This window comes from Puma concolor, chromosome B1 (genome assembly GCF_028749965.1).
Source record: "Puma concolor isolate L17-30 chromosome B1, mPumCon1.1.hap2, whole genome shotgun sequence".
Classification (NCBI taxonomy): Eukaryota; Metazoa; Chordata; class Mammalia; order Carnivora; family Felidae; genus Puma; species Puma concolor.
In genome coordinates this window covers 193,794,039-193,820,109 of record NC_141670.1, presented here as the reverse complement: position 1 = coordinate 193,820,109, position 26,071 = coordinate 193,794,039, and the positions used below count along the sequence as shown (strand labels likewise).

At 35.7% G+C, this 26,071-nt stretch overlaps 1 protein-coding gene across 10 annotated transcripts in view; it reads right to left on the bottom strand.

The window, feature by feature from the left end:
• The window catches only part of LCORL (ligand dependent nuclear receptor corepressor like), a 165,282-nt gene that overhangs the window by 121,767 nt on the left and 17,444 nt on the right, over positions 1 to 26,071 (bottom strand). The window lies entirely within an intron of this gene.

Genomic DNA, 26,071 nt, shown 5'->3' with positions numbered 1-26,071 from the left:
TCAATTCTCATGTTAATGGTCATTTGGGTTATTTAGAATGTGTGATTATTATAAATAAAGCTGGTATGTACATGCGTGTATAAATCTTTATAAATATATCATATTTCTCTAATAAATATCTAAGATTGTTATTGCTGAAGTTAGTTGTAGAGTCGGTTTGGTTTGTTGTTAAAATTTTAAGAAACCAAATAGTCATTTTTGCAAAATGGCTGTAGTCTTTTACATTCCCACCAGTAATAATACAAGAGATCCAGTTGCACCAGAACCTTATCAACTTTCACACTCTAATGAATGTGCATGTGGTTGTAATCTGCAGCTCCTTGATGACTAAAAACTGTTAGCATTCTTTCTATTGAAATGTCTCTATTCTGTTTTGTAACAGAATAATGCTGGCCTCATAAAGCAAACCGAGAAGATAGCTATTCTCTATTTCCTGAGTTTGTATATTTTAATATTTATTCATTAACTATAAATCAGACCTGAAGTTTGCTTTATGGTCAGGTTTTAAATTATAATTCAGTTTTTTTAATCAATAAAAAATACTCAGATTATCTATTTCTTACCTAAGTCATTTTTGGCCATTGGTATCTTATAAGTTATAGTATTTATTTGCAGAAAGTTGTCCAAAAGAGTTTCTTATTACCCTTTAATGTCTGTAGAATCTGTAGTGATAGCCCTCTATCATTCCCAGTATTTTTTTTTTAATTTTTAAAATGTTTATTTTTGAGAGAGAGAGAGATACAGAGCACGAGCAGGGGAGGTGCAGAGAGAGAGAGAGAGAGGGAGACACAGAATCCGAAGCAGGCTCCTGGCTCTGAGCTGTCTGCACAAAGCTGGACATGGGGCTCAAACTCACGGACCATGAGATCATGACCTGAGCCAAAGTTGGACACTTAATGGCTTAACTGACCTCACTAAGTGCCCCCTGCCCCCTGTGTTGGTTTAAGTATCTTCTCTCCTTTTTCATTAATCAGCCCAGACAAAATTTTAGCAATTTTATTGGTCTTTTCAAAATACCACTGATGGTTTCAATGATTTTCTTTATTCTCCATCCATTTCTGTGATTTTGATTTCTGCCATACCTTTATTACATCCTTCCTTCTAATTACTTTTGTTGCATTTGCACCTAATTTTTCTAAGTTTTCCAGGAGGAAGCTTAGATCACAGATTTTTTCCATTGCCCTTTTAAAAATTTTTTATTTTTAGAGAGGGAAAGTGTGAGAAGGAGAGGGGCAGAGGGAGAAAGAGACAGAATCTTAAGTAGGATCCACACTCAGCACAGAGGCCAATGCAGGGCTCAATCCTACAACCCTGGAATCATGACCTGAGCTGCAATCAAGAGTCACTCAACTGACTGAGCCACCCAGGCACCCCAATTGTCCTTTTCTAATTAAAGCATTTAAAGCTATAAGCTTCTCTATATTCATTATTTTAGCTCCATCTCATAAATTCTGATCACCTATCTTTACATTTTCATCCAGTTCAAAATGTTTGCAATTTCTCTTATGTTGTCTTCTCTTACACACAGGCTATAAATGTGTTGTTTAATTTCCAAAAATTTGGTCATTTTCCAGAAATCTTTGTTACTAAATTCCAACTGAATCCTTGTGATCCATAAAGCATGTTGTGTAAGATTGCAATCATTTTATATTTGTTGAGGTTTACAAGTAGCATATGAAGTACATTGGAGAATTCCATGTACACTTGAAAAGAATGTGTATTTGCAGTTATTGAGTAGATTGTACTATGAATGTCAGGCCTACTTGACTGATAGTGTTCTTTAAGTCTTCTACGGTTTTGTTTTTTTGTTTGTTTTGTTTTGTTTTGAAGTCTTCTGTATTTCTGTAGATCATTCTCCATTAGGTTCTGTCAGCTTTTGCTTTGTGCATTTTGAAGCTCTGTTAATTAGGTGTTTATGTGTGGGGCTTTTTTGGTGCATACGTTTTTTATTGGTTCTTTGTGAATTTACTTCATCATCATTAACAAAATGTTCTTTACCTTTGTTCTAAAGCCCTATTCCTTGATGTCTACTGTGTCTCATGCCACATCAGCCATAACAACTTTCTCATGATTAGCGTTTTTCTTCATTTTTAAAAAAAATTTTTTAAAGTTTATTTTTGAGATAGAAAGAGAGAGGTGGGGACAGTGGAGGAGGGGCAGAGAGAGAGAGAGAGAGAGAGAGAGAGGGAGGGAGGGAGGGAGAGAGAAAACCCAAGCAGACTCTGAGCTATCAGTGCAGAGCCCGACACGGGGCTTGATCCCACAAACCATGAGATCATGACCTGAGCTGAAACCAAGAGTCAGACACTTAATTGACTGAGCCACCCAGATGTCCCACAGCATTTTTATTTTATCTTTTTGCATCCTTTTTAACCTTTATGTTATCCCTTTATACTTACATGGAGTTTCTTACAACACACAGTTGAATCTTCCATTTTTATCCAGTCGGTAAATCTCTACTTTTTAATTGAAATGTTTAGACCATTAACATTTAATGTAATTATCAATATCAGTGGGTTTATAACTATCATCTTGTTATTTGTTTTCTGTCACATCTATTATATGTTCCCTTCTCTGACTCTCACCTCCCACAATATTGTTTTAGGTTAAATAACAATTTTAGGTATCCCATTATATTGCCACCATTAGTTTATTAGCTATACCTCTTCAGATTTTTAGTGCTGCCATAGGGCTGCAAAGGTTTTCTCTTAAAAATTTTAGAGATTTAGGGGTGCCTGGGTGGCTTAGTTGGTTAAGTGTCCAACTCCTGATTTCGGCTCAAGTCATGATCTCATGGTTCATGGGATTGAGGCCCACACTGGGCTCTGCACTGACAGTGTGGAGCCTACTTGGGATTCTCTCTGTCTTCTACTCTCTCTGCCCCTCCTCTGCTTGCGCTCCTTTTTAAAAAAGTTTTAGATTTAAGTTTTACATTTAGGTTTATGGTCCTTTTTGATTATTTTTTTGTGAATGATGTGATAGGAATGATATTTTTTCCATACAGACATCTTTTTTTCTATATTTTCTATACTGACATCTATTTGATCCAGCACCATTTGTTTCCTTTTTACACCGTTTTCCTTTTTACATTCTCCATATTGCTCTTCATTATGTGTATGTTATCCCTTGATCCGTGAGTACACTGTGCAAATTCTAAAAGCAGTTTTAACATCCTTATCTGCTAATTCTATTATTTCTAGTCTAATTATTAACTATCAATTTCTATTAATTAATTTCTATTAATATCAATTTCTCCTGATGATGAGACACATTTTCCTGCTCTTTTGCACATCTAATAATTGCATGTGGATGCCAGACATTATGAATTTTACACTGTGAATGCTGGATTTTTTTTTCCTTTAAAGAGTGTCATACTACACGACAGGGATGCCCACTCTCACCGCTGTTGTTTAACATAGTGCTGGAAGTTCTAGCATCAGCAATCAGACAACAAAAGGAAATCAAAGGCATCAAAATTGGCAAAGATGAAGTCAAGCTTTCACTTTTTGCAGATGACATGATATTATACATGGAAAATCCGATAGACTCCACCAAAAGTCTGCTAGAACTGATACATGAATTCAGCAAAGTTGCAGGATACAAAATCAATGTACAGAAATCAGTTGCATTCTTATACACTAACAATGAAACAACAGAAAGACAAATAAAGAAACTGATCCCATTCACAATTGCACCAAGAAGCATAAAATACCTAGGAATAAATCTAACCCAAAGATGTAAAAGATCTGTATGCTGAAAACTATAGAAAACTTATGAAGGTAATTGAAGAAGATTTAAAGAAATGGAAAGACATTCCCTGCTCATGGATTGCAAGAATAAATATTGTCAAAATGTCAATACTACCCAAAGCTATCTACACATTCAATGCAATCCCAATCAAAATTGCACCAGCATTCTTCTCGAAACTAGAACAAGCAATCCTAAAATTCATATGGAACCACAAAAGGCCCCAAATAGCCAAAGTAATTTTGAAGAAGAAGACCAAAGCAGGAGGCATCACAATCCCAGACTTTAGCCTCTACTACAAAGCTGTCATCATCAAGACAGCATGGTATTGGCACAAAAACAGACACATAGACCAATGGAAGAGAATAGAAACCCCAGAATTAGACCCACAAACGTATGGCCAACTCATCTTTGACAAAGCAGGAAAGAACATCCAATGGCAAAAAGACAGTCTCTTTAACAAATGGTGCTGGGAGAACTGGACAGCAACATGCAGAAGGCTGAAACTAGACCAGTTTCTCACACCATTCACAAAAATAAACTCAAAATGGATAAAGGACCTGAATGTGAGACAGGAAACCATCAAAACCTTAGAGGAGAAAGCAGGAAAAGACCTCTCTGACCTCAGCCGTAGCAATCTCTTACTCGACACATCCCCAAAGGCAAGGGAATTAAAAGCAAAAGTGAATTACTGGGACCTATGAAGATAAAAAGCTTCTGCACAGCAAAGGAAACAACCAACAAAACTAAAAGGCAACCAACGGAATGGGAAAACATATTTGCAAATGACATATCGGACAAAGGGCTAGTATCCAAAATCTATAAAGAGCTCACCAAACTCCACACACGAAAACCAAATAACCCAGTGAAGAAATGGGCAGAAAACATGAATAGACACTTCTCTAAAGAAGACATCTGGATGGCCAACAGGCACATGAAAAGAAGTTCAACGTCGCTCCTTATCAGGGAAATACAAATCAAAACCACACTCAGATATCACCTCACGCCAGTCAGAGTGGCCAAAATGAACAAATCAGGAGACTATAGATGCTGGCGAGGATGTGGAGAAACGGGAACCCTCTTGCACTGTTGGTGGGAATGCAAATTGGTGCAGCCGCTCTGGAAAGCAGTGTGGAGGTTCCTCAGAAAATTAAAAATAGACCTACCCTATGACCCAGCAATAGCACTGCTAGGAATTTATCCAAGGGATACAGGAGTACTGATGCATAGGGGCATTTGTACCCCAATGTTTACAGCAGCACTCTCAACAATAGCCAAATTATGGAAAGAGCCTAAATGTCCATCAACTGATGAATGGATAAAGAAATTGTGGTTTATATACACAATGGAGTACTACGTGGCAATGAGAAAAAATGAAATATGGCCTTTTGTAGCAACGTGGATGGAACTGGAGAGTGTGATGCTAAGTGAAATAAGCCATACAGAGAAAGACAGATACCATACGTTTTCACTCTTATGTGGATCCTGAGAAACTTAACAGAAACCCATGGGGGAGGGGAAGGGGAAAAAAAAAAAAAAAGAGGTTAGAGTGGGAGAGAGCCAAAGCATAAGAGACTGTTAAAAACTGAGAACAAACTGAGGGTTGATGGGGGGTGGGAGGGAGGGGAGGGTGGGTGATGGGTATTGAGGAGGGCACCTTTTGGGATGAGCACTGGGTGTTGTATGGAAACCAATTTGACAATAAATTTCATATATTAAAAATAAATAAATAAAAAAAATAAAGTGTCATACTTTATTCAGGAATTTAAAATACTTGAAGATCATTTTGAGGCTTTTAAAAAAGGTTTTTCAAACAGAAGCAAAAAAAGGCTTCCCACTACTATGTTTAGCTTTCATGGATCTCCACTGAATACCTCTTGTATTCCATGATTGTTTTTACTCTGGTTGGTGGGAACCTGAATGACTCCCAACCCTGTGTGAGTTCTGGAAATTGTTCAGATTACAGCTCATTTGTAATCATTTTTTTCTAAGAGTGTTATTTATCAGCCCTTGTGGAATGCCATATTACATATGCATTAACTGGTTTTTAAAGATTCGAGGGTAACAGGTGCTGGTCTCTTGACCTCTTTTTCTGTGTAGCTGCCTGCTTTCTGGTAGTATGGCCCCACAAATTCTAGCCCCTTGAAACACTATGAATGCTGATTTCTATCTTCTCAAGTCAGTGAGACCACTGGGCTCTTTTTGGGTTCATCCTGCTTGTGCTACAGTCTGGATATGACCTCCAAGCAAAATGGTGGAGTGATCATAAAGCCTATATCATTAATTCCATTTTTCTCAGGGATCACACTTCTATGTTACCTGTTTTCCAATGCTTAAAAAAAAAAAAATGATTTTAAGTGCATACTTCAGTTCCTATCTGTCTACACAGGAGAATAAGTCCAAGCCCTCCAACTTTCCCCTGGTCAGAGGCAGAAGTTCATCTGCTGATTTGTCAGTTTAATAATTTTATTTATACAAGTTTTACTATGTTCTTTTTAAAATATCTAACATCTTTTTTAAACTTTTATTTATTTTAGTAATCTCTACACCTAACATGGGGCTCAAATCCATGATGCCAAGATCAAGAGTCACAGGCTCTTCCAAGTGAACCAGCCAGGTGCCCTAAATATTTAACATCTTTTTTTTATAGCTCCCCATTCCTTGCAAATATTGAGGTCTGTCATTTTTTAAATATGGTAAGCATAATCATTTTAAAAATCAGTGTCTGGGAACGGGCAGGGTGGCTAAGTTGGTTAAGTGACCAGCTCTTGATTTTGGCTCACGTCATGATCTCACAGTTCTGGGATCAAGCCCCACATTGGGCTCTGTACTGACAGCATGGAACCTGCTTAGGATTTCTCTCTCCCTCCCTCCCTCCCTCTCTCTCTCTCTCTGCTCCTCTCCCACTCATTCACTCTGTCTCTCTCTCTCAAAATATCAAAACATTCAAAAAATAATAAAGCGGCACTCAGTGGCTCAGTTGGTTAAGTGTGTGACTCTTGATTTCGGCTCAGGTCATGACCTCATGGTTCGTAGGACTGAGCTGGCATTGAGCTCTGCGCTGACACTGTGGAAGCTGCTTAGGAATATCTCTCTCTCCCTCTCTCTCTGTTCCTCCCCCACTTGTGCTCTATCTCAAAATAAATAAACTCCAAACAATAATTAAAAATAAAAATAACAAAGATAAGTATCTCATCATTCCAAAATCTTACAGCGTATGAGTGTGTTCTGCTGTCTCGTGGTTCTTGCTTATCTTGCCTATTTCTTTTTTCACTTAATTCAGTACTTACTGGCTTTTGCCTTCGAAAGATTAAATATTCCCTAAGGCCTAGGATGGATGTACCCCCTTCCCAAAATGCTTACTGTTTGTTTCCAGAAGGCATGTAAAGGCAATTATCAGTTAGAAACCATCTTGTGGTAGGTAGAATAATGAATGGTCCCACAGAAATGTTCATGTTCCAATATCCACTACCCGTGAATAAATCATGTTACATGGCAAGACGGAACTAAGATTACAGATGGAATTTGATGGTCAGTTGCCAATCAGCTGACCTTAAAATAAGATCATACTGGTAGATGCACTATAATCATAAAAAGCTTTAAATTGGGATGAGAGAGGCAGAAGAGTCAGAATGAAATGGTATCATCAGAAAGACTCAACTAGCCATTGCTGGCTTTAAAGATGAAAAGAGGTGGGGGTGCCTGTATGGCTCAGTCAGTTAAGCGTCAGACTTCGGCTCAGGTCATGATCTCACAATCTGTGAGTTCGAGCACTGCATGGAGCTCTGAGCTGACAGCTCAGATCCTGGGGCCTGTTTTGGATTCTGTTTCTCCCCCTCTCTCTGCCTCTCCCCATCTCGTGGCGCTCACTCTCTCTCTCTCAAAAATAAATAAACATTAAAAAATTGTAACGATGCAAAGAAGCCACAAGCCACAGAATGCTGGCAACCTCTAAAACTTGGAGAACACAAGAAAATGTATTCTCCCTGGGGCTTCTTTCATAATGTAATACAGTACTGCCAACAACTTGATTTTAGCCCACTGAGGCCCACTTCAGACTTCGGATCCCAGAACTCTAAGATAGTAAATTAGTGTTAGTGTCACCATAAGCCACTAAATCTGTGTTAATTTGTTATAACAGTAGGAAATTAATAAATATTTGTGTTAGTCCATTGAGGCTGTTATAACAAAATAACAGAAATTGGGTGGCTAGAAGTCCAGGCTAGAGTGACAGCATGGTCAGATTTTGGTGAAGGCTTTCCCCTGGGTTACATACAGAAGGCCAACTTCTCTATGTGTCCTCACATAAGTGGAAGGGGTGAGCTAGCTCTCTGGGGCCACCTTTAAAAGGGTACTAATCACATTAATCCCAATCCCATGAGGGCTCCACATTCATGATCTAATCACCTCCAGAAGGCTCCACCTCTTAATATTACTTTGGGCATTAAGTTTTCAACATATGAATTTTGGGCAACACAAAAATTCAGACCATAGTAACACTTCAAACCAATATTATAGCTTGAGGTTCCTTGATTGACTTGATACAGATCTGCTAGTAGGCCAGTCTGTGACCAATTCAATCTCATATATTTTTCACCTTTTCCTGTTCTGCTCATCAGGCAACAGTTTTGGAACTACAGAGAGGAAGGATGATTTTAGGTCTGGTTGCTTTTACACTGAAGGCATGGCCCTGAGAAGCCTAGCTTAATCTGCAGAAGATCTGTAAGAATGTCTATCTTAGACAAACTTGGGCTTGAATTCTGATCCTTTTGCCTAGTTAACCAGAAAAGCACAAGTATACAATATTTAAAAAGGACTTCAAACTTAAATAGCTTTGCCTTTATTTTCTACTTACCTCTAACATTAGCCTGGGTATTCCCAACTGTCTTTTCAGTTCTTTAATATTTTACATTTTATTTTATTTTTTATTTATTTATTTTTTTAAATTTTTTATTTTTCAACATTTATTTATTTTTGCGACAGAGAGAGACAGAGCATGAACGGGGGAGGGGCAGAGAGAGAGGGAAACACAGAATCGGAAACAGGCTCTAGGCTCTGAGCCATCAGCCCAGAGCCCGACGCGGGGCTCGAACTCCCGGACCGCGAGATCGTGACCTGGCTGAAGTCGGACGCCCAACCGACTGCGCCACCCAGGCTCAGTTCTTTAATATTTTAAATCTAAGGGGCGCCTGTGTGGCTCAGTCAGTTGAGTGACCGACTTTGGTTCAGCTCATGATCTCACGGTTTGTGAGTTCGAGCCCCGCGTTGGGCTCTGTGCTGACAGCTCAGAGCCTGGAGCCTGCTTCTGATTCTGTGTCTCCCTCTTTCTCTGCCCCTCCCCCACTCATGCTCTGTGTCTCTCTCTGTTTCAGAAATAAATAAACATTAAAAAAAAATTTAATATTTTAAATCTAACGTTTTTTCATTGTTTTCAGCAGAAAGATTTACATAATTTAGATCACCCTTACCAAAAAACAAAAATTTCTTGTGCATTCGGTTTGACCCTAATATAGAATTCATTTATATAAGTATATGCAGTTTATCCATTTTTTGAGGGCTATGTGACTTTTCACTTTTTTTGGTATTATAAACAATGCTGCATTAAAAATCTTCATAAATGTGTCATCTTGTCCAAGTGTTAGTTTCTTGTGCATGGAAATCTGTAAGTGGAATTACTTGGTCCTAATGTATGCACATTTTCAACTTTCCCACATATGGCATTATATGGTTGAATCACTTTACAAGTCTATCAGCAATGTTTAAGAGTTCCCATTTTCCAGAGGTACCTGGGTGGCTCAGTCAGTTAAGTGTCCAACTTAGGCTCAGGTCATGATCTGCAATCTGTGGGTTCAAGCCCCGTGTCAGGCTCTGTGCTGACAGCTCAGAGCCTGGAGCCTGCTTTGGATTCTGTGTTTCCCTCTTTCTCTGTCCCTCCCCCATTCATGTTCTGCCTCTTGCAAAATTAAAAACAAAAACAAAACTAAAAAACAAAAAATAAAAAAAAAAGAGTTCCAAAAAAAAAAAAAAAAGTTGCAATTTTCCCCAAATAACCAAAACTTGGTATCATCCAACTTTATATTCATCAAACACATGAAAATAAAATCATTTATCATTTTAATTTGAAGTTTCTTAAGTTATTACTGAACTTCAGCATATTGCTGAATTGTTCTATGTTCCAATTGCCCTTTTGCCACTATCCAACTGATAGTTGGCCTTTTAAAAATTCATAGTTTCATGTATTATGGATGACAATTGTCAATTTCACGAACAACATTCACCCCCCAATTATGGCTTGACTTTTCATTTTGTTCTCTCACACAGTTTATTTTGTGTTAATATAGTATAGACACTTTTGTATTTTAATTTATGATTTGTACTTTTTTCCTTGGATAAGAAAAATTTTTGAAAGTCAAAAATAATTATTTTATATGTGTGTATGTGTGTAAAGAATTCTGAAGTTCTGCTTTAAACATGTAGTTTTTAAATTCATTTTTTAGCAACAGTCTAACATAGAAACCTGAGTGTATCCCAAGCAATATACAATTTCCAATGATTAGTAACGCTACATTTATGTCCCTGAAGTCCCCAAATGTAAGTCTATATTTGTTTAATTAGAATTTTTTAAAAAATTGTTTAATGTTTATTTTTGGTAACACCCTAAATTACATTCACAGAACAAAGATAAGAACAAAGATAGCACATTTCCCATCCAAAACTGTGCACACCAGAAGGCAATGTAGTGACTGACATCTTTGAAGTACTGAAAGAAACTATCAACCCAGAATTCTACATTCAGTAAAAATATCTTTCAAAAATGAAGGTGAAATAAAGACATTTCAGACTCTCCCCCTTCTCCCAAAAGCGACAAAATTATCATAAGACCCACAATACAAGAAATACTAAAGGAAGTTATTCAGGCAGAAGAATTATTTCAGGCAGAAGAAATACAGACCTTTGGATATATACCAAAAAAATAAAGATCCCTCAAAAATTGTTAAGATGAAGGTAAAATATGAAAGATGATTTTCTCATTTTTAATAACTCTAAAAGATAATCAACTGTCTAAAGTAAAAATAAGTGATACTGGTTAATAGTATACATAAAATTTTTGCAAATTCTATAACTGATAAATGACTTGTATTTAGACTAAAGAATTCTCAAAACTCAGTAAGAAAACAAACTCGAATTTTTAACAAATAGATAGATTTAAATAAACACAATCACCAAAGAAGGCATATGGATGGCAAATAAGCACATGAAAAGGTGCCCAACATCTTTTATCATTGATATCCATATTAAAATTCCAATAAAATATAACTATACACCTATTAGAATGACTAATAAGAAACTGCTAATACCACATGCTGGTAAGGATGTACAGCAATTAAATTTCTCACAAATTGCTGGTAAGAATACAAAATGGCCCAACAACTTTTGAAAACAGTTTGACAATTTCTAGTAAGTTAAGCATATACTATCACACAATCCACAATCCCACTCCTAGACTTTATTTACCCAAGAGAAATGAAAAGTACATTTACACAAAAACCTGCAAGCAAGTGTTCATGGAGTTTCATTCACAATTACCCAACACTGGAAACAACCCAATGACCTTCAACTGTTAAATGGATAAACAAACCATGGTACAATGGAATACTACTAAGCAAAAGGAACAAACTACTGATACGTGCAACAACATGGCTATATAATCAAATGCATATTGTTAAGTGAGGGAAGCCAGACTCAAAAGTTTATACTGTATGATTCCATTTATAGAACACTCTGGAAAAAGCAAAAGTGTAGGGTCAAAAAGCAGATTAATGGATGTGAGTGCCAAAGTATGTACAGGTAAGGAGAGGACTATCAATGAGCACAAAAGAACTTCTCGGGATGATAGAATGCTCTTTATCTTGATGGCTGAAGAAACTGGTTATCCAACTGTTTGTGTGTCAGAATTCATAAAATGCTCTCTGTAAATTATATTTTAATAAACCTGCTAAAAATTTTTTTTTAATATGGCATAAGAGATTTAAAGCAGAGAAACGTGAAGGTTATTATTGAGAATTAAATGAACTATAAGGTAAGATGGCTTGATGGGTTATCCTTAAGAAAAAAAAGTCAACCACAAATGATGTCAGGGTTTAATGTAAAGATGGAAGACTGAAAATTAGATGTCAAAGTCATCAGTGATGTGTAAACACAACTCAGCTTTCCGCATGTTCATGGCATACCAAACATCCCCTGATTCTCAAAAATAGCGAGCCTTCCGTATGGGGGTAGAACAATGATTTGAAGCAAAAGCATGATACAGAATACACACAGAAAAACTTTTTAAATTTTTTTTTTCAACGTTTTTTTTTTTTTATTTTTATTTTTTTTTTATTTTTGGGACAGAGAGAGACAGAGCATGAACGGGGGAGGGGCAGAGCGAGAGGGAGACACAGAATCGGAAACAGGCTCCAGGCTCTGAGCCATCAGCCCAGAGCCCGACGTGGGGCTCGAACTCACGGACCGCGAGATCGTGACCTGGCTGAAGTCGGATGCTTAACCGACTGCGCCACCCAGGCGCCCCCAGAAAAACTTTTTAAAAAAAGTTTTTGAGACTAAAAGGATGAGAAGGCAAATGTAAGGACAATATGATATGTTCATATAAATATGAGATTTTATAAAAGAGTTTCTCAGATGCTCCTAACCCCTTCCTTCATAGGTGAGACCAACTTCTATATGTATAGGGGAAATTAGAAAAATGCTATTTTTAAAAGTATACAATTAATATAAATTTAAGTTACTTTACTTTACTTAGCCAAACTACTCTCACCACCAGTCAGTCCTCTATTTTAGGTAGGTGTTCTTATCCTGTATCAACTATTCTCAAAACACTATTCATTCCTTTTTCTCTGCCTTTATTGGGTCTATTCCTTTTTCTTCTCCATCCCTTCTTTTGCCTCAACTCAAATCCAATGTCTTCTAAGAAAGCACTCCTAATTAAACTATTCCTAATATCTGTGTGTCTTTAAGTGATGACTGAATTTATTTCTGCTACACAATTTAAGTACCTATGACATATCAAGGAAGCCTTTCCAATACCAACTGTAGCTAAATTCAAATGAGTTCACAAAACTGGGATTCTGGCAGTTATAACTTCCAAATTTGAATATTTGCAACTAGAAATATTTTGGGAAATCTACTGTTTCCATAATCCCATAAAGTGGCATTCTTATATTTGACACCTAAACCTATTCCAGGGTAATTTCATATTGCTAGACAGATTAACAACCCCCAAAACCAAAACCAAAACCAAAACCCACCTCTATTTAGAAGATGCATTCAGATCTTTGGTTTGGAAAATACAGTCACCAAATCTATTACAGAGGCAAGAAGAACATATTTTCTGTCCCTTTCCTAGGACAAAAGTCTAGCCCTGGGCAAAAATGTGAAGCTTTCCCTGGGGGCATGGAGAGAATCATATTTTCCTCTCTAGTCTTTGGGCACTAACACCATTCTGATGGCTTAAACTTAGTTGAATCTACTTTCTCCTCATTCTGGACAAACAGAGCATATCTGAACTTATGATTACAGAAGTGAAATATACCAAGCGATGGTGAGATACAGGAAGTAGTGGATAACTAAAATAGAGGAGAGGTAAAACTTGCTGATAAGTAACCATATTATAAACTTGAGGGTAGGTACCATGCTGATGCTTTCTTCATTCCCCCACTTTGCTTATCATAATGCTAATTATTAAAGGGGCACAAATCTAATATGTATATTTGTAATAAAATATGTAAATTGTAATGAAAATGTAAACACCTGATTACAATGCTTTCTACCTGTAAAGTTACCTTTGGACAGATTGAGTTGCTAGATTCAGTTCTATGTTTTAAAATCTTACTAAATATAGCAAATCTAGTAATTTTGATGTACATAACATACAAACTGTCTTTAACTAAGGTCACAATTATTCAGTAAAGTGCTTCTTCAGTCAGAACTTAGATGGTAAATCGATTTAAATGTATTTTTGCTTCCACAGCGGTAAATCCATGCACTACGCTCAACATAAACTATACTGAGTAGGGACGCCTGGGTGGCTCAGTCAGTTAAGCATCTGCCTCTTGATTTTGGCTTAGATCATGACCCCACAGTTTGTGAGTTAGAGCCCTGTGTCAAGCTGAGTCCTGTATCAGGCTCCGTGCTGACAGTGCTGAGCCTGCTTGGGATTCTCTCTCTCTCTCTCTCTCTCTCTCTCTCTCTCTCTCTCTCTCCCGCTCTCTCTGCCCCTCTCACATGCATGCCCTCTCTCTCAAAATAAATAAATTAAAAAAAAAAAAAACTATATTGAGTAAAACTATAGCTCATACAAAATTTCAATATTTTGTATCTGCTAGAATCTTGCTACTAAACACTGACTTCTGGATTTAAATGTGACAGACATTAAGGCAGAAGGCAAGAATTCAGACTTCAAGGTTGGAGGAGACAGAAAAAGATGTTGTCAGTGAAGGTTTTCCAGAAATGGATGACACTCAAACTGAGTCTTAATGGAATAAGAGAGCTAGGCAAAACAAGGAAAGGCACATTACATATTTAGAAAAGGAGAGCATGGGGCACCTAGGTGGCTCCGCTGGTCAAACGTCAACTTTAGGTTTTGATTCAGGTAATGATCTCACAGATCATGAGTTCGAGCCCTGCATGGGGCTCCACACTGACAGTGCAAAGCCTGCTTGGGATCTCTCTCATCCTCTCTCTCTCTGCACCTCCCCCGCTCACTCTCTCTGTTTCTCTCAAAATAAATAAACTTAAAAAATTTTTTTAAAAAGGAAAGAAAAGGAGAGGAGCATATACAAAGACAGGGAAAAGGGAGCTTGATATACTCAAAAGTAGCACTACCCAATAGAACTGTTATATAATGATAGAAATGTTCTATCTGTGCTGTTCAATACAGGAGTTGAGGATCAGATTTTAAATTTTTGTTTGGTTTTAACTAATTTCAATTTAAACAGCCATGTCTAGAAACTGAAAAAGTATGGTAAAAGTAAGGAATGTGATATGAAGAAAGGGCAAATATAAATGGCTGGAGAGAGAAGCACAATGCAGATCCTGAACGGCCTAGTGCATTTTGCCAAGTAGTTAATACTTAGTTTGGAAGGTCAGAATGAGCCATGCTAGGACTTTAAGTAGTCAAGAGACAGGATTAGTTTTACATTCAGAAAAGATCACTCAAGCAGCAAGTGGCATATAGACTAAAGAGGAAAAGAATAAAGATAGATGGCAGAAAACTTGCAGAAATAAAGCGGAGAAAAAAACAGGAACTTAAGCTTAGGCAGAAATTTACCTAAGAGAAAGAGGATAGCCAATTAAAGAAAAAGTAGCTTTGAGTGATATAGTACAATTAAGTGAAAATAATTATATGGTAACATAGCTTCATTATTTTAAGGTGAGACTGACAGCAGTAAAGATTTCTGTCTTGAGAAACTGAGTGAATAAACATTCACTGAGACAGAAAATCCATGAAGAAGTGGTTTGGTTTTATTTTTGTTTTACATAATTGGTAGACATAAAAGGAGTTCATTTTTGGATATGCTAACCTGGATATGTGGGCATAAATCAAACAAAAACATCCAGAGGTAGAAACAAAGACTTGAAAGCCATCAGTACACACATGAAAGATGGAGTCCCATTTTCTAATTAATTAATTTTCAAATATCAGAATTAAAAAAAATTTTAATTACCATTTAAAAGCTTTTTTTCTATTTTTATTTTTAATACTGTAATGGTACTGTTTTTTTGCTACAGATGTTCAGTATTTCAGCATACAATGGACGAAAAGTCAATATACCATCTGGTACCATGCTACCCCTGGCCTCCACCCCTGCCAACTCTCAAACCTTAAAAAATGCCACATTATATCCTACCTCAGGCATTCACACAAAGCTGTTCCTTCAGCCTACAATACATTCCAACCCCCATTTCCACCCCAAAAACTTGTCTGGATAACTCCTATTAATTCTTAAAAATCTTGGTATTAAGAATCACTAAAACCAAAAACGCCTAGAAGAAAACATAGGGAAAATATTACTTGACATTAGTCTTGCCAAAGATTTTTTTGATAGGATACCAAAAGCAATGGCAACAAAAGTAAAAGTAAATGTGTGAGACTATATCAAACTAAAAAGCTTCTGCACAGCAAAGGAAATAACCAACTATGGAAAACAGTATAGAGGTTCCTCAAAACATTAAAAATGGAATTACCATATGATCCAGCAATTTCACTTCTGGGTATATATCTGAAGGAAACAAAGCCACTATCTTGAAGAGATATCTGGCCCTCCCCCCTTCAATGCAACATTATTTATAATAGCTAAGATATAGAAACAACCTAAATGTCCATCAACTAATGAATGGATAAAGAAAATGTGGTATATACAAACAACAGAATATCATTCAGCCACAACAACGAAAGAAACCTTGACATTTGCAACAACATGGATGGATCTAGAGGACCATGCTAAGTGAAATTAGCCAGAGAAAGACTAATAAATACTATATGATCTGATCTCACTTTTATGTGAAATCTTAAAAAAAAAAAAAAGTCAAACTGCTAGAAACAGAGTAGAATGATGGTTATCAGGGGCTGGGGGTGGTGGGGGAGATGGGGACATGCTAGTCCAGGAGAACAAGCCTTCAGTTATAAGATAAGTAAGTTCTGGGACACCTGGGTGGCTCAGTTGGTTAAGCATCCAACTCTTGGTTTCGGCTCAAGTCATGCTGCACACTGGGCATGGAGCCTGCCTGGGATTGATTCTTTCTTTCCTTCCTTCCTTCCTTCCTTCCTTCCTTCCTTCCTTCCTTCCTTCCTTCCTTCCTTCCTCCCTCCCTCCCTCCCTCCCTCCCTCCTTTCTTTCTTTCTTTCTTTCTTTCTTTCTTTCTTTCTTTCTTTCTTTCTTTCTTTCTTCTCTTTCTCTCAAAATAAATAAACAAAAAAGATGAATAAGTTCTGGGGATCTAATTAAGAGCATAGTTAGTAATGTTGTGCTGTGAACTTGAAATCTGTTAAGAGTAGATTTTAAGTTTTTCATCACATAGACACACACAAAAAGGTAACTATGTGAGGTAATGGATGTGTTAACTCTATTATGGTAATCGCTGAACAAAGTATACATGTTGAATCATCACATTGTACCCTTAAAAATATACAATTTTATTTGCCAATTACATCTCAGTAAAGCTGGGGGAAAACTACTGCCTCAATTTAAAGCTCTCTCTCATCTAATCTAGCTTTAGACTAGACCCATTGTTGCATGCTTCATATTATATAATACCTGTATTATTCCCTTTGGAGCAGTTATCACAATTCTAATTAATCATGTGTAATTTTTTTTAATGTCTCTTCCTAACTAATCAATTATTCATTTAGCAAATATTTGCGCATCTACCAGGTGTTCTAGAAGCTGGGGAGACATCAGTAAGTAGGAAGAGACAAGTATTCTGCCCTCAACTCAAACTGGAAAAAGAGGGTAATAGGGAAAAATTTACATAAATAAATCTTTATTTGAAAATTTTATCTGATAAATGCCATGGAATTTTATAAGCTCCAAGGAGTAAAGGGCCATGTCATCTTACCTGCTATGTTAGCCCTAGTGTCTGGCCCATGTAAGGCACTCAAATATTTGTTGAATAAATGTTTAAGGAAAAAATTTCACTGAGACCAAAGACATTCATTCTCAAAAGAACTTTTGGAACACAGCCCAATTATAAGTTAAAAACTACCTGTTCTTAATAATTATCTTTCTTTACATTAAATTTCTTTCTGAAATTCACATTTATGTATTCACATCCTATCTTGTTCTAAGAAGAAAGATCCATATTTGTCTCTTGCTTAGTTTAGTGCCTTTTCTATTTCTTAGAACCTAAGACACTGTTTCAATGTAACCACTGCCTCTTTCTTAAGTGGTTTCTTACTTTTCTGTTCTTTCTATAAGTATATATCAAATATGTTTTCTACTGTGACTTATGGATTGTGATCCCTCTATTAATATACATGTCTCTATTATTATAAGGTCTTATAGTCTCCCTAATCCCCAAACATGAGCAAATAATTGGAACTACTAGTATCTACTGATATCAAGGATGCTGCTGAACAACCTACAATACACAAAACTCCACAAGAAGAATTGTCCAGTTCAAAATGTCAATACTGCCAAAGTTGATTCAAAACTCAGTGTTACGAAAAATGGGTCAATGTGTCTGCATATAACTAAAAGAGAAAAGCTGGGGTGCCTGAGTGGCTTAATCATTTGAATGTCTGACTCCTGACTTTAGCTCAAGTCATGGGATTTAGCCCTGTGTCAGACTGCACTGAGTGTGGAGCCTGCTTGAGGTTCTCTGGCTCTTTCCCTCTGCCCCTCTCCCCCACTCACACTCTCAATCTCTAAAAAAAATAAAAATAACAATAAAAGAGAAAACCCAAAGAATATCTTAATTATCCACCTCTTTCTCTGAGTTACATTTATGCAACATGTGTAAATAAAATTAGTCATAAGGAATCACCAAGGAATAAATACATGTACAAAATAAATTGTTACCGTGTAAAAGGCTTAAACACAGTTCATTTGATTGATTCTATAATAATTACTTCACTGAATTTAAATGCTTGTTAGTCACTGTTGGGAAAACTGATCGCATCCTCTCATTGAAACTATTAGCATTCCTTGGTTTTTATATCTGAGTCTGTTTTGCCTTCTCATATATGTAGGATGATAGTGGATATGAAATTAAGATCCAGGCTGGAGTCCCAGATTTGTCACTGCATCAGCTGTATGATCTTGGACAAATGACCTAATTTCCCTGAATGACTAATCTTTCTTCTATAAGACTTGGAATATTATCAGCACTTCATATGTTGAAGATTTACTTATTATAATCAAATTATAATCAAATATTCAATAAAAAATAAATCAAATATTAATAATAAAATCAAATAAAAATAAAAAATCCCAAGACAGAGTCAATTATTAAAAAATGTATATAATTTTTAGTGTAAAGCAATAATAAAATGCTAAATACTATTCACAAACTAGAAATACACACACGTATCTGAACTAGACTTCACTCCTACCCAAGTATATAGGGACAAATTCAGGAAATACATTCTAACTACACTGTGTCCATATTATTTCCCTTTATCTTTTAATAAGTTTGTAAATTATTTTTATAAAGTTGTAATACTAGAATATTCACAATTTATAGCACTGATAATGCCTTGCCTTAAATAAAACTAATAAGTAAAACAACTAGATTTATACACAAATAAAAAGACAAAATATGGGGTAATAATACGCTTTAGGAAAAAACATAATAACTTAAAGAAGAAAGTTTGTGGAACATTTAAATAATCCAGCACAGAAAAATTCAATGTGTAACTTTTACAAAAGACACCTTAGCACATAAAGTATACCGACTCTTACATTGAAATCATTTGTAGGAAGCAGACTATGAATGCTTTAAAGGAGACAGCAAGAGAAAAATATGCATGTCTAGGATGAAGGAAAGGGAATGGGACAGTAAACAATACATGAGAATTTCAATTTCACTTGTCACGTTTCATTCCTTTGAGATGAAAGGTACTTGAATATACGTCATACTACACCCTGTGTTAAGTTTTGGAAGCCTGATCCAATTCACAAATTGAAAAAAATTTTATAACTCCAAACAGTGAATCTTTGTTACCTTAAAGATTCACCTCTATTGAACATTATTCTCAGCAGTACAGAAAATGTGAAGTTAACTGGAGTATCTCTCTGATTACTAAGGCTCTTAGATATCAGAATCATTATTCTAATCAACTTTCACCATTTAAAAGAGCATAAGACAAAGGGCATCTGGGTAGCTCGGTAGGTTGAGCATCCAACTCCTGACTTTGACTCAGGTCATGATCCCAGTGTTGTGGGATTGAGCCCCATGTTGGGCTCAGCACAGAGTGTGGAAACTGCTTGGGATTCTCTCTCCCTCTCTCTCTGCCCCTCCCTTGCTTGTGCACGCATCACTCACTCTCCCTCTCTCTGAAATAAACTTAAAAAGATTCTCTCCCTCTGTCCCTCTCTCCCACTCACGTTCTCTAAAAATAAAAAATAATAATAACAATAAAGAGCATAAGACTTTATTAATTCTACTTAAAACTCTTCAATTGGTCTCTACTGCTTACAGGATGAATTACAGATGTTCTAAAATAGCATACATGGCCTTCTCTGATCTAATCTCTGCCTATTCTCCCAGCTTATTTTATATAGTTTCATCATAATTAAATTACATGTCACTTATAAGAAACAACTCATTTTGTTTTACACATCTGAGCTTTTTGCTCATGTCTATCTGAAATGTTTTTCCCCCATCATCTTTATTCATCTGTCAAGTACCCTGTCTTCCAAACTAACCTAAAATATTTTCTTCTATCTTTACAACTAGCTGAGTAATCATGTTAAGAAATTTATTTGTGTAGAATACGTAGAGCTGGTATACAGGTACTGTCTAAATGGTATCACAAAGTCTTTTCCAATCTTATTTGTCAGAATTTATTGCTACCACATTCTTCAAGTATGTTCATGACCTAATTTGTCAGAATTTATTATCACATTCTTTAAGTATTCAAGACTTTTTCTTTCTTTTTCTTTCCTTTTTTTTTGTTGTTGTTGTTGTTGTTGTTAAGGAAGGGAGCTAGAATTCTTAGCTCCTTGTCAACAGGGACAGCATTATTGCCTTTGTTGTATTATCCTTAGGATCTGTCATAGTGATTCATGCAATAATATGTGGTTGAATTTCATGGCTAACAGAGGATTTGGATAAAAGGAAAGAGAGAGAGAGAGACCATCTATTCTTTTTAAAATTTTTTTTTTTTCAACGTTTATTTATTTTTGGGACAGAGAGAGACAGAGCATGAACGGGGGAGGGGCAGAGAGACAGGGAGACACAGAATCGGAAACAGGCTCCAGGCTCTGAGCCATCAGCCCAGAGCCTGACGCGGGGCTCGAACTCACGGACCGCGAGATCATGACCTGGCTGAAGTCGGACGCTTAACCGACTGCGCCACCCAGGCGCCCCAAGAGACCATCTATTCTTAACACTTTTTTAATAAAGAGGTAGAAGAGTTTTTAAATAATAAGGTGACTAATATAAAAATGAGCATTTGTGGCAAATGACAGTATTTTAGAGAAGACTAAAACAGGTGACAAAGTTTTCGTATATTCAAAAAACATTTTTGTTAAACTAATAAGCACTTGTCTTAGGTCACAGTTTGGTGGGGAAGAAAGGCAAAACAACAAAGATCAATAAACGCTACATAAAATGATAAAATGTGTGAGATGAGAAAGACTAGAGAGCTAAGTCTAAAAGAAAGTGGGAGAAATAAGAAAATATATCATCAGTATTATTTAATTGGAGGAGGGGAGAAACAAGTGTCAGTAATGAGCATTGTGGCCAAAGCATGATTAAAGATGTTAAAGATGATATAATTGGTTAAAGATAATTTTAATATCAGAGAAGACAAATTCAAGATGAAAAGTAAACACTCTTACAAATAAAAGAAATGATACTCAAGTATAACATAAGTAACTTGCAAAGGTAAGCAGTTTTTAAGGCATAAGAAACTCAAAAGCAACATATACCATGGCTTAACTCTACTTGAATTTAGTGACTTAATTCTGTATAAAGAAATTGGTTCTTAAACCCGTAAAGGGAAAGAGGTAGGGGAGGAGAGTTTATGCTCCTTGAAATCTCAACTCACTTTTGATACAGTTTATCATTCATAAAATTCTTGTCTCAGCTCCAAATGTCTTTTGCCTATTTCCAAAAGTCAAGACCACCCTCAAAGGACAAATAATATTACTTGCCACAAATGGGGTTATTAAATGTGCCGCGAGTTGTAAGACATTTTTCCTAACATACTTTATACAAATAGCCATATGGTAGAACAAAAATACAAAAGGGACAACACAGATGCCTGACAAATTAGAAATTTTAATATAACTCGATTATTATCTTAAAATAACCACATAAGAGAATAAAACAGAGGCAGAGAATATTAAGTGTATTATTCAATTTACATTATATTTATGTTTGTTTTTAGCAATGAAAGGGTGACTGTATTGAAAAAATTCATTCACTCAACATTTAAGTACTCAGTGAGTACCAAAAAGACAGGGAAAGAGAAAACACGTTTTTTTTTCTTTGCATGCAACACACACACACACATAATAAAACATGGTTTTCTTCTCTGAGTGCATACACATATACCTTGAATGTGGTGGAAAATACAGCATAAATGTTTATGATAAAGGAAGGTGAGAGTGATACCACCACACAGAAAAGGATACCAAATCCAAACTTGGAGAAGCTAAGGAAGGCTTCCTAAGAAAAGTGAAGTCTAGTCAACTAAGATGAGGCAGAAAAATAACCCAGGAATTGAGCCACAATTAAAAATGTATAATGTATAAAAATGTTAACTGTATTGTTTGCAATAATGTAAACGAGAAACAACCCAAATATCCCTCAAAATGAGAACAGATGAATAAATTATACATATTTATATATCAAAATATTATAGAGCAATGAAAATGAATAAACTATATCTAAAGGCAATAGCATGAATGAATCTTACAGATATAATGTTGAGTTTAAAGAAACTAGATACAAAAGAATAAGTGCTATATAATTCCATTCAAACAGAGTTTCCAAAAACAGGCAAAAATAATCTATAATGTTAAGAAGTCAGAATACTATGTACATTTGCAGAGGGGACAGAGATTAGTGATTGTGAGAGGATATGAGGGGACTTCTTGGGGAGGGGTTCTATTTCTTGATCTGGTGGTAGTTATACAAGTATGCTCATTTTGGTCACTGTATACTTTTCTCTATGTAGCTATACTTAAAAAAAAAGTTCACCAATAACAGCTATTGGTAATCCACAAGGAGAAAACAAATATGGAAAACCCAGAGGCACAGTGCTTGAGAATCTCAAAATGGTTCAGTATGACTCTTCTGTAAAATACCAACTACAATACCTGTACTCAAAGTTATTATGAGGATTAAGGGAGATTAACATATACAAAGCACACACCTGGCACAAGTATTAATACGTGTTCAATAAATATTACCTGGTGTTATTTCTACACTACTATTACTGTGCTACTGATGCATTTGATTGTTGGTAGTGCCCAAGGCAGAATGACAAAAAGGGTAAGGTAGTATAGAGTCAGTAGGTTTGCTTTTCCAAGCCATGTTATGAATTTAGACTATCCTAAGGTTGGAACAAAACCAATGAAGCTTTTATGGTCATATGATCACATTTGAATTTAGGAAAATTACCTACAGAAAGAAGATGTGAAGCTTTAAAAAAAAAAAAAAGGTATCAAGAAGAATGAGACTGCAACAATACTGCAGGGAGGTCCACAATTTTTATGATACAAAGTTAATTGGCATCTTAGAATAAAAGTTACTCTAAATTCAGTTTACTGCAAAAGTATCAATTTAATACTTTTTATATAATTGTAACTTTAAGTTACTAACGGCATCAGGACATTCTGTTCAATTGTTCATTAAAATTAAACCAAAAACATTTATTTTTTTAAGTCTCCTAGAATCATCACAATTATCATCACTAAAAAAATATTATACACATAGGTGAATATCTATATATATCTAGACATCTATATCTGTATACATCTATATATATCTCCATCTATATCTCATAAACTTCAAATCTTCTAAGCCATAAATTAATTTGCTGTGGCTCTTTTAATAAACACTCAAGTCCTAAGTACCAAATTATCATGAATGCTGACAAATATAACACTAATATGAAAACATTTTAATAAGCTATTGTTATTTCAACAACAACCAAGTAAGATGAGTGCTCTGAGGGATTTTGACACATTAGCTATATCACTGTTAATTCAGTGGCTCTACGAGATTAAAAAACAATGAACTGCTCTTCATCATATGCAATGAGTCTATTAATAAACAGTATCTTCTTTGGTTTGCTTCATGAATAGAAAATGTCAGATCCAAGACATAAGCAGCAATGGTTTCTTAATGGTTTTAGAGCTATTCAAAACACAGAGCATAAAGATGGGAGGAAGAGAGGGAGAAAAAGGGTAAGAAAGACAATAAGAGAGAGAGTAAGCTTCTGGGGTCTAAACTCAATTTTTTTGGCTCATAACCAAAGCATAATCAACCCAAAATAGTTTATATTAAGCCTAAAGGCAAGCAGTAAGATGTCATAAATGTCATATTTTTTACAACTCTTACATAAATCCATAATTACTTGCAAGGAAATGTGTAATCTGGGTTTATTCATATTAGAACAAGAAAAGGATTACAGAATTCAGACAACCAATACATAAAATGCCTTGTTCTGATTAAAAATTTTAATATTATGGGAATGCAAGCTGGTGCAGCCACTCTGGAAAACAGTATGGAGGTTCCTCAAAAAATTAAAAATAGAACTACCCTATGACCCAGCAATTGCACTACTAGGCATTTATCCAGGGGATACAGGTGTGCTGTTTCGAAAGGACACATGCACCCCCATGTTTATAGCAGCACTATCAACAATAGCCAAAGTATGGAAAGAGCCCAAATGTCCATCGATGGATGAATGGATAAAGAAGATGTGGTATATATGTACAATGGAGTATTATTCGTCAACCAAAAAGAATGAAATCTTGCCATTTGCAACTACGTGGATGAAACTGGAGGGTATCATGCTAAGTGAAATTAGTCAGTCAGAGAAGGATAAATATCATATGACTTCACTCATATGAGGACTTTAACAGAAAAACAGATGAACATAAGGGAAGGGAAACAAAAATAATATAAAAACAAGGAGGGGGACAAAGCATAAGAGACTCATAAATATGGAGAACAAATAGAGGGTTACTGGAGGGGGTGTGGGAGGGGGGAATGGGTTAAATGGGTAAAGGGCATTAAGGAATCTACTCTGAAATCATTGTTGCACTATATGCTAACTAATTTGGATGTAAATTAAAAAAAATAAAATTAAGTATTATGTTGAAACAAATTTTAATATTAAAAATTCGGCCACAATTTGTAATATTGTTAAAGCTGGGTCACAGGAATATGGATATTCATTATGCTTTCTTCTACTTTTGTACATATTTAAATTTTTCCATAATGATTTTTATAAATTATGCCCAAGTTTTCAAATATTCTTCTGGGAAGGCTACTTTTGATTCCCCCAAAGAAAGAGTAATCATGGTTTGCATAGGGTTGGTCTAAAACAAGAGAACTGTTAACAGTAAATTCACTGAATGGAATGTGGAAACTGGCATTCCTATGACCCTCCAAACTTAAAAACAAGCTAACAGTATCAGTTGAATCTCAGTTAAATATCAGAATAAGTGCTAATTCCTTAGGACAATATTAAAAAGCAAAACAAAAGAGAACTATTCACAATCTGGTCCTGAAGCCAATTTTTGTACTCCCATGGTTTCTGCCATGTTGCAACTCTCAGGGATGCTATAATAATTTTTGAGGGGAAAAAAAAAGAGGGAGATCAAGAGTTTAGTTTTAGGTATGTTGCACTAAGGATATGTGAAAGACATACAAGTAAGTGAAGAAAGACCAAGTAAATCAAATACTGAAGTAGGTTAGGTAACTGGAAGTATATAGAGAAGATGAAGGTAAAGGTAGTGTTTGAGATTTTGTTTAAATAAAAATGGAATCATTATATGTCAAAGTATGGGGGTCTAAAAACCTACAGTGAACCATGTTACACTCTAGCAACTTCAATACAATTAGGGAAAACTGATTTGAGACAGTCCAAATTACTTACATGTATTATAAAATTGTTCACTAACATACGATTACAATATAAAATCATTCAGTTTATCTACACTAAATTTTCCTGACAGATAATAAAGAATCAAATGTTGGAGAGAAAAAAAAACAAAATACCACACACACAATAATAATCAAGCTCTAAAACCATCCCTGGACCTTCAAATATTAAGAAAACAAGAATGTACAGGCACCACATCATTCCTACAACAGATGTAGGAGCTTTAGAGCTGTGAAATATGAAAAATATGCTGTTCTATATCCTATCCTGGATAAATGTCTCACAATCCAATTAGGCTTACAAAGGAAGCCTGCAAATTATTTTCTCTATTCTTCCTCCTTTTTCTGTATGCCCATAGCTCATCAATATCTAAAATCTGTTGACTGTAATGCATCATATCTTTTGAATTTTTCCTTCTCCATTTCTACTACAACTCTTATTTCAGATCCTCATAATTACTTGGTTGGGCTATCTTGA